Raw genomic sequence first — 15,850 nt, 5'->3', positions numbered from 1 at the left:
TTTCCTTATCTAAATTATCTATGATCTTCTCATTTAGGTTCCTTCCCAAAAGCTTTTTCTGACTCATTAATATTTTCTTTAGATTCACACTGAATCTAAAGAAGTTTTACTTAATTCTTTCTCAGATTCAGATTTTCCTGGGCTGCAGATTCAACACACATTTTCGTTTTCTCAGGATATGACAACTGAATAGGAAGTGCTCACAGCTCTGGTCTACATGTCATTTATGACTCCTGTGGTTTCTTTTGCTAGACTCCATATGAGGAAGGCACAGTGGTATTTGATTTCTATGTGGTGTCAGCACTGCTATCCATCAGCATTCAAAATTTCTTTACTGCCCTTCATCTAGGAGTTTTCCTGGTGTAAAGAAGAGCTTTCGCTCAATCTAAGAATGCCTCTTCTGTCCCATCTCCCCCCGCCAAGATCTGTTCACAGATGGCTTGAATCTGACATGGGTTGCCTATTCCATGGATATCAGAATTCAGGAGATTTGGACCAACAAGAAAGGAAGAAACCAAATCTGTATATAAAGGAAATAAAGGCACTTATTTTAGCTCTTCATTGTCTGCATTCCCGTAGGATTCTGGGTCATCTTTGGGTCTTTACTGATAGCACCACAGTTATGTGGTATATCAGCAAGCAGAGGTACACCAAAGGAGACATTCATTAATGTCTACACTGTACACTGTGTGCACTTTCTGTATTCAAGAAAATCCGTACCACATTGCTTGTGGCTTCTATTCACTCAAAGATTACACTAAGTGTATACGTAGTCTGCACTTTGTTTTAACCTATATGAATCCCCCGTCAATATTTAAGGCTGCAAGAAAATCAGTAGGAAAACTAAAAATTGAGGCAGAAGGTGCGCGTTATTCTTGTTCACTCAGAACGGTGTACACTTAATGTTGGCATTCATGAATCCCAGGCCAAGTCTTATCTGTAGATTGGCTTTGATAGCTTGGAAAATTGCAACTCAACATAAATTTTTTCTCCAGTCTCTGTGTATACTCTCAGGAAGAAACACTGTAGCATACCTTTTGAGGAGATCCAGAGCAGGTCCTCATGAATGGATGTTAAGAGGTCTTTTTGGATTTTGTTTATCGACAGGGTATTCCACAGACAGATCTTTTTGCCTCCATGCACAGCAGACAGCTCAGACTGTTTTGTTCATAACTACCATCGATCAGGTGTGGAAGACGCCATGACCTTTCCCTGGAAAAAGATGTTCTTTTATGTCATCCCTCCAATTCCTCTGATTTCAAAACTCCTTCTGAAGATCTTGAAGGTCAAACTAAGAATGTTGATGACTCCCTTTTAACACTGGCAGCATTGTTTTCCCCTTCTATTTCATCTGTTCATGACCAGTCATCACAAGCTGCCTCACAAGACAGACTTATTTCACAGAACAAAGGCTCCATGAGTATTTGAAGCCTACGGACTTTGAATCCGAGTTGCTTGATGATAAAAAATTTTAATTGCATTTAGCACCAATTCTCTGAGAACATTTTAAGCTTTTAGAAGAGACTAGAACACCAAATAATAGAAAATATTACAGCTCCAAATGGAAGAGATTTTCTCTTTGGTGCCATAGACAGAATTGGGACCTTTTTGATATGGGTATTCTTAATATTCTGGTTTATGACTGTTTAATTTTTCCAAGTCTTTTGGGTTTCTAATGACATAATGGGAATAAACCTCATTCCTAAGTCAAGGTATGATTAAAGATAATGAAATTAGTATTGTTTCAGTTGTTGATGTTAGCCAAAAGTGTTCTTTGTTGCACCTGCAGTGTGCCCAGAACTGACTCCTGTAATTCATATGGAGTTATGTGTAACAGTAGCATATCTAAACATGAATGTAAATTCATTTTTAGAAGACCTGTTGCTCCTCCTACTATTGGCACTGTCTGAGTATCCTTCTTCCACATTGCTGCCGGTTCTGTCTGTAAATCCTGGTATTTTATGACTTTGTGTCTCTCTGTACTTGAGAGACACTGTAATCACCAAGTTCAGCAGTTTCAATAATCGGTATTACTTTTTTTCCTGGATTACTATATTTGGTTTTCAAGCATCTATTTTTTGAACTGCTGGTAATAAGTGATCTCATGTGATGTAAACTTAATCATTCTCTACAAAGCTTTGTGATTCATGTTGCTAGTGCTCATCAACTGCTTCAGTATTGTAGTGTTTGCTCAATCCCCAACACAACAGTCTTGTTACATTATTGTGCTGTTCAGTATACATGCCCTCTAACATGAGTGTATCACACCTAGTAGCAAGATGTGCATTTGTCTGTTTCTCCCACATGTGCAATGGACTTGTAAACCAACATGTACATAGGCTGCTATCGTGGACAGCCATTATTAACCTTTCATGTTTTTGGTTTCAGTTCCTCTCTCCTTAACCTTTCCTGCATCAAATCCTGATCAACATGAAGTTTTTTCAGGAGATCTCTTTACTTGCCAAAATATTTATGCCTTTTCCACATTTCTTACCTTCTCATTCTTTTTTTTTTTTTTTTTCACATCCAGTTACTGTCAGATTTTTGTCTATTCCTGGTTTGATTTCTTTTGCAGCTTAACGCTAATATATTTCTGCTAAACTAAGCAGGGGAGTCATCTTAAACTTCTTCAGCTCGCATTTTAAAACTTTGACTGTCTGGATCTGGTAAGGTTAGCGGATATGTATGCAGTCTCAAGACTGGAGATCTATACTTCTAATGAATTTCAAGGAGGCCCATACCTCCTTAAGAACAGGGAAAATATAATATTGGTATACACTCATTTTTACATGTCATTTGATAAGTGTAAAGCATTTTTCTTGTTTTCTTGTCCAACTAGTGCAATACTTTTGGGGCCAGTCAATTACCCCAAAAACATAAGTTAGAATAGGAAGAACAAATTGGTTTAGAGTTTGGACTTTATTCCTAGATGTCAAGGTTGTTTTCAATATTAGTTTTAGTCTTCTGAAGTATTCCTTAATGACTTTTATTTGCATTTGTTCAATTTTTATTGCTAGTCTTAACCTCTCAACCTGTAAATGTGAAAAATCTGGACAAAGACCCATGAAAAGTAGGTACAACTGGCCAAAAATCTGTACTCTGATTAACATAAAATTTGCATACATAATTATATAACTCCACCCACTCCCGTGGAATTGTGAGATAACAGCATTCAAACGCAAATTGAAGAACAGACAAAATATTAAACACAAAATATAATTTGGCCTTTTAAACTGGTTTAATTGAAATCAACCCATATAACCCTGGGAGGGGGCATTGACTGCCAACTTCTTTTGCCAATGAATCTCTTTATTTAGTCCATCCTCAACTCAATATCACCACCCCTCACATACTTTCTCCAAAACAAAACAAAAAATCTTGACAGAAAACAAAATGTTTATACAATGCATTGTACTGCTTTTTCATTTTAATGGTATATACATGGTCTAGTATTCTTTCCCTCAACTGTCTCCCTGTTGCCCACAGTGCATGCTCGGGCTACAAAACCGAATCACTTTCATTTAAACCAGAGTCCCGTAGGTTTGTTTGTGCCTTTCGGCTTTTCCTGGTTAGGGGTCGCCACAGCGGAACTCCGGTCCGCTAATGATTGGTAGTGGATTTTTACGTACCGGGTTACCAGCCCTGACGCACAACCTTCAACGAAGGCATGCCCCATTCACGTATGCCTCCACACAGAAGACGCTCTAGCTGAGAATCGAACGGGACAACGTAGTAAGGTTAAATGTTATGGCCAAAATTATAGCAATCGAGAGGCATGCATAATATTATGTAACATTATCAGACAGGAATGGTTTCAAAAATATTTATACTTATTTGCAATGACATTTTTGACAAGCAACTTCTGATTTATAACAAGCTTATAACTCTAATGTCTGCCAATATTTGTTGCCTGCAATAAATGCACTGTAACTGTTCTATCTTGAAACCAGAACATTTAAAATGCTTTGCAATGAACTTTGGATACATTTATTTTTTATTTTTATTTATTTATTTTATTTAACATTTGTTGACCGGGAAAGTCCGACTAGGTTCCACAGATCCTGTTTTCAGCAGAGGCCTGGGGAGAAATGCTCACTTAAGAAGCTGTAAAACAAGTTCTCTAGTGCTCTATATCAAAACATTTAGAAGTGAAATTCAGATGCAGCAGTGCTTGAAACTTGGGCTCACACAATTGGCCATTAAGTGGCTGCCCTACAAAATTATGTTTTTAAAACAGCCAGACCTTACATCAGGATATCAACAGCACACAAATTTGTTTTACGATACTTACCTGCTGGAATACAAGGCCATTAAGCTGCACTACAGCTGTGCAGTAGTTCTGGGAAGGAAGGGCTGCTGCAGCAAGTACCTGCATCTGATGTAGGTAACACCAGAACAAGGCAACGGTAGTGACAGAAAATGGCAACCACTCAGCAGGTCCCCAGAGAAAATTTAAATCTATTAAATTAAGGCTGTCATAGCCACATTATAGCAAAATTAAAGCTATCAAATATGTTGTTTACAAAAACAAGTGTGGACCCAATTGCCGCTAGGTTAATTACTGGGTCTGTATTAAAAAAAGAAGTTTTAAATAATGAATGCTCACATGAGCGAAAATGCAGGACAATGAAAGGGTTTTTTGGGATCCGCAGTACAGTGAAGATTGGAATATTTGCCCTTTCCTCGCTGTAGTTTGATCTCTGAGTTGGAATATATAGTTTATTATATATATGTATGTATATATATGTATATATGTATGTATGTGTATATATATATATATATATATATATATATATATATATATATATATATATATATAAATAAGGAGTTCAAGGTCTTGCATTTTCATTCATGTGAGCGTTTGTTATTTAAAACTTTCATTTTTTTAATATAGACCCTAATTACCTGCATTTATTAAAACCACTTTCTAAAGACAGTTACTCTGTTTAATTTAATAAGCAGAGCGTAAAGCCATATGTCCAGTATTAGTGCCACTAAATGTAGAAACAAAGACATTCTCGAAATAAGTTTCAGTCACAAATGAAAGGTGGATCTCGACTAATCTCAAGTTCCTACTTTTTTCCCCTTATTGCCCTTTAACATACCATGTGACCAAGGTGGAGGGGGTACTGTCTCGGGGGGGGGGGGCACAAAAGGGGAAAATGAGAACAAATTTACAGATCCTGAAGGGGAACTATTATGGAAAATTTTGGGAATGAAACTATCCCTGGAGGAAAAACTCAGTGGCTTTGATCTGCAAGTAGCCTAACTATCCCATGCAAGCTTGTATTTAATTCACCCTGTCTCCACATGCAGTAAAATGCATTAAAAACAGGTGTTTTCAACATGGAGTGCCACACAATCTAATTTTACATTAAAATACCCAGTCTCTTTTGAGAGGGAAGCTACTTGCATCTGTAGCATGTGCTAAATTAAACGAGGGTTAAAGTTTAAAGGAAAATTGAACACAGAAGTGGCATCTTAGATTGGTAAAACTGAACATGTGCCTGAAGCTAAAGTTGCCCCTGTCTCGGAGCCACATTACCTTATGGGCAGCAGTTTTAGGATCGTTAAGTATCACTTAAAATATCTGTCGCCTGAAGTGTAGAGCCAAAGCAAACCACAACACATACCCACAACTAACTCCAGAGGTCTTCCACTAGATAATTGCCTTAGCGAGCACTTCCCAAAACTGTTTTTGTTTAACTTTAAGCCCCCACCCACTTTTGCGTTTTGACCACCAGGTCACTGTTCACTACCTCATTTATCTTTTTACTTGGATTTATCAATAACTGATTTTGCAGCCTCCACTCCGAATCTAATGAATTGTGTCCTAGCAAACAAAAATATGATAAGACGAGGCCTTGTGATTAGCTTCATAGCCCCTCTCCACATAAAGGGCCAAAGGAAATGTTTCTTTTGAGGCAGGTAAAGATCTGCACTGATAGATACTGCTGCTGGCCTCCAGTGGAAACAGCTAACAAGCTGGATGGAATGGCCCAGAGATAAAAATGTATTAGTAGTGGAGGATAGAGGCTAGGTCCCTGAGTAAGTGGTAGGAAGATGCTTTGCTCAGTAAATGGCAGTATCAGCTGTAAGTTGCAAGCTGATGCAATACACTTCTGTAAAATAAACAAAAAATTAAAACGAAGTGGATTGAAACCATAGATGAACTAAACTGATAATATAGGCTTACCACGCCTGCTACCTATGAAATATATGAACTTCTGGAATAAAATAAAGGAGGGAGTGCAACGATAAAAATCTTAAAGAAAATCAGAGCCTTGGGAGTCAGGAGTTTCCAGAATTCTTATTAGACTGAGCTGTCTTTCTGCAAACTTGTAAACCCATTCTGTCACCCCATGAAGTTTAAAAGTTCTTATTGTTGACTCCTCACGCCACAAATTTCGCACAGGGGTCGTGTTTGCCTGAAAGACCTAAATTGAAATACATACATAACTGACCTAACAAACCCCTGAAGCTTGACACTTAAAGCATTATATTTGCAGTTGCCAGAAAGGCATCCATTATATTTAGCTTTCTTACAGTTCTTGTCCTAACTCTCTGTTCCACCCACTTAAACGATGCTGTCATTTTCCGTAGGTGTGCTTCTCACAGCGTTCCTATGTTTTTTTTTTTTTTTTTATTACAAAACACTTAACTCTCATCTCACTCTATCCATGTTTTTTCCTACACAGTCCACTTTCTTCACCACAAGCCAGTGTATTAGCAAGGAAGAGTGGGAGCACCTTAACAATGAATTCTCACTTGGCTACTTAAAATTCAACACATCTAAAGATTTCCATGATGTCAAAAACATTCCATTTTACGACAGTAGAAAGTTGAGCTTTCGATTCTAGTTCACTTCACCCACTGCTTCATGTAAGACAGACATGTACCTTCTATCTGCATGTTTCGAACATCTTCCTATAAGCACCATTCCAGCAGATACTTGCGGCAACTGTGTGCACTTCAAGCACACATAAAGTCCCGACTGAGCAATAAAAATTCAGGCACAAAACCAAATGAGATGGGATGACTGTTATTACTTATGAAAACATATGTGACGTCCTAGTTGGTTGGCTGCTGCAATGCCACAAGTCATGGGCGGGCTGCGGCTGTAAACAACTTGTTTTTTTAATTTTTTAAGATTTACCACGCTGCATCTCCGAAAGTCAAACGGGCAGTCAGGCACTGTTTCACATGAAGCTGAATCATGAACCCCCCCCCCCCCCCCCCACCGCATGGCGATGATGTGATGACTTTAAAAATTGTAAATAAAATGAAAGAAGAAATCTGGAATTAAAGGGGCCACTCAGAAATTCATGGCACTCCATTATTTTGCCCTCAAAACTGGTAAATTCCATGGAATTTGTTACAGTTGAGAGGTATGTTGCCAAACCTTCAATTCCCAAATATTTGTACACTTTCTCCTATGCAAGTTCCTTTATATCACATTCCTGTACCAGATTGATAATTTCTTGGTACTGCAACTTTCCTGCTTTAAATGTTTTACACATTTATCAAAACCAAATGACATCTTAAATAGCATGAAGCAAAATTTAGCCACACCCCTAACAACACTGTTTATTCTCAGCCTGTATACAGGCTATATATCAAGTAAATGGAGACCAGCTGCAGTCATTCCCCTGCATAAAGCAGAACTTTCCACATATCGGGTAACTGCAGACGCATCATATGCAAAGCCATGGAAAGACTTACCAAGGAATTAATCAATCAGGACATGGGGAACATGCAAACAAATCTGTCTAGATTCGTTAAAGGCAGGTCATGCTTACTCAGCCTGGTGAATTTTTTTGAAAAGTTCACCAAAGCAACGGATGAAGGCAAAATGACACACACCACACACCTCGACCTGGCCAAAGCTTTTGACACATTTCCACACTCAGGCATGGTAGAAAAAAGCTAAATAAACTGAGAATAAACTCCTATGTCACCTGCTGGATTGCTGTTTGGCTCACAAATAAGATGCAGAGAATCGAAACAGAGGAAGTTACCTCCACAAAAAGACCAGTCACAAGTGGAGTCTGACAGGTGTTACATGCTGGGACCTCTCCTGTTTGGCATCTAGTTTTCTGAAGTAAAAGCCAATACTAAAGTGCTCTGGCTGCCTTAATTTTACAGATAACTGCAAACTAGGTGTAGTCATTGAATCTCCATATGCTTTAGCCATCCTGCAGGAAGATTTGTCTCAAATAAATAACTGGTGCCAAAATCATGGAATGCAACTTATGCCAAAAAATGCATTACTGTATCTTTGAGAAGTCTTCTATCTCAGGAAACTACCACATTGTAAATAAGCCCTTAAGAGTTCTGTATTTGGGAAATTGTGTCTACCTAACTTTTGACCAATATGTGTCCATTGATGCAAGAAAGTCCCTCTATATTACACAGCTTATAATTGTGTGTAGATGTAGGGATATCATTGCCCCCCGTTTAGTCATCCCTCATTAGGACAGTCATTGAATATAGTGTCCCCTTTGGCACATGTCCAGACACATGCAACAACTTTAATTCCCACAGAGAAACCTTGCTAAAAGGATGCATAGCCTAAACAAGTCCCACATGGAGCGACTCAATCTTGTCACTATACTCAGTATCCTACAGACTGCTAAGAGGTGACCTGTGTCTGGCATACAAGGCATCCTTCAACCCATTACTGATGGATTTACTGCACATCAGCAAGTCAAATGGAATCAGAAATACTCGGCTTACAGATCTGAATCTCTTTTGCAAAATTAACAGAATGGTTTGGAGGGACTTGGAAGATACCGCTGCTGTGGAGCAGACTCCTGTCAATATAAAACAAAGTTCAACCCTGTTCATATTCAAGCCCGACTTAGATTTATGGATGGGAAACAGAAAATTTACCCCAGGACTGGCCCTCTACTCCTAATGGATGGAGACAGTAATGCATGGGTCCTCTCAAATGATCTTATTAGCTGTAATATGTAATTATCAACCATGGGATGGGTAGGGCCAGTCTATAATCAAGTGGACTGGGTTATTTCATGCACAAAAAGCAAAACTGGCTAGGCTTACATTGACTCTCACAAGGGCAGCTAACCTAGAACTTACCTATGATATTCTTATATCACTTGACAAAGTTTTAACTACTTTTCAGCTCCTCATCTGATTGAGCTATACAGTTTTAAGTCACAAACAAGCTTGTTTTCTGGGAGCCAAATTGTAACCATGGCTATATCTGTTAAATAAACAGCTTAATGGGTTATTGGCCGGACAAAACAACCGAAGTGACAAAGAATCACCCTGGATTTATCCCCTTTGAATTTTTTTATTCTTGGGATAATAATTTGCCCTTAGCCATGGCTTAACTGTAGAGTGGTTTGCCACTATTTTCATGGTCACTGTGATGTAACTGATCAATGTAGGATGTAGCTTGTAAATCTGTATGCACTCCTTTATCCATAAATATGGGATGCTGTCAAAAGCTTTTTTGTATTCTATCCATGCCATTCTTGGATTCTTCCCCTTTTTTTACAATTCTCTGTTATGGCTATATTTAGCAACAAATGATCCTCCTTTGATCCATATGCCTTTCTTTTGTTACCCATTTGTTCAATTGCCATGATTGAGTTTTTTTCAAAATGACTATTAACTCTGCCATCAGTTTCAGTATATTGTTTATACATCGCTGTAAGGCAAGTTTATCAGTCTGTACTTTTTAGGATGGCTTACAGGTTCACTGTTAACCAGGTTGATCTCTGTTTGGGATGCACATGGAAGTACTTCTTACTCAGGGCTAAATGTTTGGGTTAATGATGTTAACACTTTTAGCCAGAAATTGGGTGCTACATCTGGGCCTGGGGTTTTCCAGTTAGGAGCTTTTCTTAATCTCATTTCATTTTCTCTGGCCATTACTTCATCCCATTTCATATCTTTTACATTTGAACTCCTTACTGTTTATTTTAATTTTTCTATCCGTTAATAATCACTATTATGCCATGCATGGTCTTAATAAATATTACTCCAAAATGTGTATTTCTTTTTTGGGGTGGTGTTTCTATTCATTTTGCTTCGTTTCCCATGTCTCTGTAAATCTTTTTTGGGTCATCAGTGGTTCGCTTATTTTGTACTTTTCCTTTATATTTATCTGCATACCTTGTACGTTTTTCTTGTGCTGATATCTTTAGTTCAGTATTTACAATAGTGTGATATATCCTGTTCTCTTTTGATACTGTGAGTTACTTTTACCCTACCATCTGTCTTTCTAAGTGTTTTTTGTGGATCTGTTGCCTCTTTTATATTCTTCTAACAGTGACAGTTCTTTTTGTAATTGTTTTATAGGCTTCTCTGTTTGATGCCTCCATGGCAGCATTTTATTTCTTCCCTTCCTTATCCTTATTGCTGTAGGTTTTTGTAGCAAGACTTTATCTGTTAATTTAGATGGGTGCATCCTATTTATTTCTATCATATTACACAAATATATCTTAATAGTCTTGATTTCTGTATTCATCTGTTTTATCATACTTCTAACACTTTTGGTCTTATTTATTTTCTGTAGTCTGCTACTTTCATTTTTAAACACCTTTATTAAATTATCACTTAATACATAGGCAAACATACAGTAACAGAAAATAAAACAGACCATTTTAACATTTTTCAAATTAAATACAATTTATGTTTCATGTTATTTTCTTTGCTACAATCATCTGTCCAACATTACAAAAAATTGTTGAATTCACGCCTTCCCTTAAACCTCACTCCTTCTCTGCCTGCACATCATTATGAATGTATTGTTCCCACAGTTTCCATTTACTGCTATGTAATTTGCTCCTTCTCTTTTCTAAAGATCCTTCTACCAGATTATCTCTTTTTATATTCAGTACATGAAATACAGTTGGTGTAGACTTTGATTTCCATTGTCTAGTAATTGCTTTTTTTTTGGCGCCAGTAGAATTAAACTAGGCAGTTCTGATCTTGTAACTCAGCTCAAAAGAATAATTTCCTTACTTCCAGCCATTTAGTCACCCACTACTATTTCTGATAGAATAACTCTGTAGGGAATTTTTAAAATCTGCCAACTCATTACACTCCCAAACCATATGTTCCCAGTTAACACTTTCTTATCCATCACACCTCCAACATTTGCTATCTACCTGAGGAATAATACTTTGAAGTCTGCTTGAGGTATAAAAATAACAATGCAAAAAGAAAAGGTCCTAAACCTTCAGGACTTGTTCATACTTGGAGGCCATACATATGTCGTCCCATTGTTTTTTTTGTAAATTGCTTTTCCAGTCTCTCTTCCCAATCTTTTCTAATCTCTCTTAATTTATTCTTATATTTATCATGCAATGTTTTATACAGTCTCCTAATAATCCATTTTAACAACTGTTTCATTCTAGATTCAATTAAAATTCTACTAGAGCAGGTCTTTCACTTAAAATTCCCTTATCCTTTTCTCTTTGCCTGTACTCTGAGATCAAGCCCTGGTAGGGAAGGCAGTCTCTAGCCTACAGTCCAAACTTTATAGTGGCCTCATCCCACTGTATTATCTTTCCTGCTTGAGTTATTTGCTCCCAATATCTTGATTCCTTTGCCAGGTTTCTTATGTAAATTCCAGTTCCTTCTTGTCTATTTTCTTGCAGTCATCCCTATTTTCAAAATCTCCATTCTCCATTTTTGTTTTGGCTTACTTCTTAGAATACTTTCTGCTACTTTATGAATATAATATTCTGTATGGTTGTTATTCTCCTTAAGGATCTGCATCCAAAGTCCCTATCTCTCTCTCTTTCTTGAACTTCCTCCTTGCTTTATCATTGTCCATTTCTTCTTTGAATTATAACCTTCTACTTGTGTTATGTATATGAGCCTCAACTGTTTAGCTCTACCTTCAAATCAGATAAATTTAGACCATCTTTTTCTATTGGAAGGATCAACTTATCCCACTTAACTCTTGCCCTTTTTCCCTCCCAAATAAATGTTATTATTTATTTTATTTATTTATTTATTTAACATTTGTTTACCGGGGATGTCCGACTAGGCAAGTTTGCCCATTTAAAGCTCCACATTATGCAACAGTCATTATTTTAAACAATAGTGAAACAATCATCAATCAGAAATCTACTCTCTTTTGTTATATTTCCCTCCCAGGTATCCCAGATGCATTCTCACTTTTGCAAATCAAGTTTCAGTCCCCACCAATAACTAATATTTCCTGCTGAAAGCTGATTATTTCAACTAAAATTTTCTTAAGCTCCATAATGGCAGTTTTAGATGGAATATAAATACATGACAGCCCAATCCTCCAGCATTGCTAGTAGCCCTTTACTGCCACAAATCTACTGTTATCTTCCCCCGTCTTCCATCACTGCTGGAGCTCCTCAAGCAAGTAGTATAATTACTCCGCTTTTCCTTTGTCCCTTATATTCTGCTGAATATCCATCCTGGAAGCCTTTCTTTGTCGAAGTCACATGTTCATTCCTTTCCAAACGTGTCTCCTGCAGTATTGCTATTTGTACTCTGCTTCTCTTAATATATTTCAAAACTCTTACCTTTTTGTCTATACCTGTGGAGCCATTTACGTTCCAAGATAATGTGGATAGTGTAGTTACTATATTAAGTTGTTATTCCCACCTATTGTACATGAGTTTTTTTAAATGTCTATTTCCAACTTTTTTTTTTACATGAACCCACTAATGTTTGGCAGGACAATCTTTTATACAGTTGTTTCTAGTTATCTCTATTTGAACCTGTCTCTCATTTTTTAAGACTTTTTGTTTTATTGAAAACTGACAAAAAACAGCCCAGAACATCCCAAGAACCTATTAACTTAAAAACAAATACATAAATAAGTATATCTTCAAATAATGAAGTTTAACTCCGGTCCATACGTTCAGGAACAGAAGTTCATAGCACTAGCAGGAATTCACAAGATATTCCCAGTTACAACTTTAACTAAGGTGCAAGGTACTGTCTGAAAATAAAGTAAGGTTTAGGAATTCAGCTTAGTTTTTTCCTGCTAATTACCTTACCTTGGGAAATACCTGTGCACAGCTAGTCTGCACTGAAAAGAACAAGCAGATTGGCTCTGCAGCCTCAGGGTCTGCTTGGGCCCTGCTTGGCTCATTCCGCTGCCGTACCCTGCCCCCAATTCTCATCCGCCCCCCACTATCTCTACTTTTATTCTAACCCCTAATCAGCTGACCACTAGTCCAACCCCTAATTACCTAATCTGTTGCCCAGCCCACTCTTCTCACATCCCTCCCACCCTCCAATCCAATTACTTCCTACACCGATCCCACTCCCAACAACACATTCCAAGCCAACTCACAACCAACCAAGAATACTAATTGTAGCATTCACTCTGACTATCATATTACCCACACTCGCATCCCTATCACTAGCTCTACTGTCACTAACCTTCCTCACTTCCTTACAAACAAACCAACCACTGCACAATTACTCTTATACTACCCAATTTAGCCCTCCCTCTCAAACTGCATCTGCCCTACAGTTATATATCTGACAACAACAAAGTACTCACATACAATCCTAACTCCAACCCATTACACTAGGAAAAACACACATAGACCAAGCTCACAAACAATTAATATTAAAAAGCACATACTGACACTCCTACAAACTCTGCTAACCTCTGGTGACATTCACCCAAATCCAGGTCCCCTCACAGCCAAACAAACATCGAACCTGCTGATCCTAAATCTCAACATAAGCGGGACCAACAAACCTACATGCATTCATAGCCCACTACAACCCTGATATACTCACCATTACAGAGATCTGGCTTAAACCCAGTATCCAAGATGAAGACTTTCTCCCCCCCAGGTTATAATACTGAGTTGATAGAACAAGCAGGAAAGGAGGAGTAGCCATTCTCTTTAAAAATACCCTTAACCTCCAAACCCTGCACACCACACTACCCACATTTCAGAATGCTGAAGTCCTATTTTCTGTCCTCTTCTTAAGAAACACCAATATCATCAATATAATATGCTGCAACATACCTCCAGGCAATAACACACTCATAATAGAAGACATCCTACACTGGACAAAGGACAACTTACCACAGGAAACAATCCTACTAGGTGACCTTAACATCAACTGGACAGCCCGTAACTCCAGCAGCCTCTCTACACATATCAACTTATATGGGTTCACTCAACTAACTGAAGAACCAACTAGAACAGACAAAAAAACAAAAAAATAATCTATGTTGGACTGGACACTAACCAACTATCCCAAACAAAACTATAGAGTAGGCTGTCTCCCAGATGATCTAAGTGATCATCTCCTCACCTTTCTACTCCATAAACACTCAAATCACCCCAAACCAGTTGTATACAAAATAGTATGAGATGACCGTAAACTTACCTCCACAATACCTTAATACAGTACTAAGCCACTGCAACTGGGAACCATTACGAGCACTAGTTAGACCACGAAGTAGAATACTTCAATACTACCTTCTCTAACGTTCTTAACAGTCTTGCAGAAAGATCAGAGTTAAGGCCATCTACGCACCCTGGCTAAGTAAGGACACTAGAGCCTTACTAACAGAGATAAAGCCTGGATAATCTGGAAAACTGGCAATAGCCCTAGCTCCAGGCAATAGTATCAACAGCTTAAAAACAAGGCCAAGGTTGAATCCAAAATAAACAAAATTATTTTCTTAGTGCCCAAAGCAAATATTCAAAGAATCCACAAAAAGTCTGGCATGCCATTAACTCCCTACTAAAGCCAGGGAAAACCACTACTCCATCACCCAACTCTACAGACAATACCCTAGACATAGCTTCTCAATTTAATAGCCATTTTACTAAGTCCATCTTAACTCTGTCCAGTCAAATAACCAAAAATAGCCTACCTCAATCGCAACCCAACCTATCCCACATGGCCCCCTTTTTCAGCCTATCACCTGTGCCCACCTTAACTATCAAAAAACTCGTAAAACTCAAACGAACCACACTAGCAGCTGATAACATACCTGCTGCATATCTAAAAATGGCTAGTGACTCCCTATCACAGCCTGTCTCCATCCTAATCAACTGCTCCATACAAGAATCCTACATACCCAAACTCTGGAAAATTTCTCACGTAATTCCTCTCCATAAAGGAGGTAACTCCTACGACTTCTTCAACTACCAGCCTATTGCCATCCTGTGCCCTTTATCTAATATTATTGAGAAATGCATCCACTTGCAGGTGATGACATTTCTTAACACACACAATCTCCTATCTACCACACAACACGGTTTCTGTCCACATCACAGCACTACCACTGGCCTGTCCTTCACTAATCATACCAGCCTTCACAGGAATGACAACAAATATGTATCAGCCATTTTCCTAGACCTCTCAAAGGCATTTGACATTGTCTCTCACTCCATCCTATTAGACTCACTAACATCAGTATCCTTCACCTCCTCTACTATAGCCTTGTTCCAAAGCTACCTGACAGGCAACAATCTGTCCAGTGGAAAGAAAATCTGTCTCCACAACTTCCAAGCACCATAGGAGTCCCACAGGGCTCTATACTGGGCCCACTACTATTTTCTGTATTCACAAATAACCTCAATAACTCTACACAGCATGCCACACTCATTCAATATGCAGATGACTCGACCTTGATCTGCTCCACCTCATCTCCCACCACCCTACACACAGTCACTCAGGATACCTTCAACTCTGTAGAAAGATGGATCTCAGGTATCCAAATAATTCTAAATCCCAAAAAGACAAAATTGCTACTATTCTCCCCTAGTAGATCAACCCCCCCCCCCCATCCTTTACCATAACATCTAAGGACGGCACCACCATCTCCACCCTCTAGCCACACCAAACT

General features: G+C 38.3%; 1 protein-coding gene across 6 annotated transcripts in view; it reads left to right on the top strand.

Moving 5' to 3' along the window:
- ZNF335 (zinc finger protein 335) overlaps positions 1-15,850 on the top strand; it is a 1,318,033-nt gene that overhangs the window by 1,109,849 nt on the left and 192,334 nt on the right. The gene's annotated exons all lie outside the window — the stretch shown is intronic.

This window comes from Protopterus annectens, chromosome 12.part0, assembly GCF_019279795.1.
Source record: "Protopterus annectens isolate FY-2018-M chromosome 12.part0, PAN1.0, whole genome shotgun sequence".
NCBI classification, from domain to species: domain Eukaryota; kingdom Metazoa; phylum Chordata; order Ceratodontiformes; family Protopteridae; genus Protopterus; species Protopterus annectens.
Note: the sequence above shows the minus strand (reverse complement) of the source record. Positions and strands in the feature narration are given on the sequence as shown.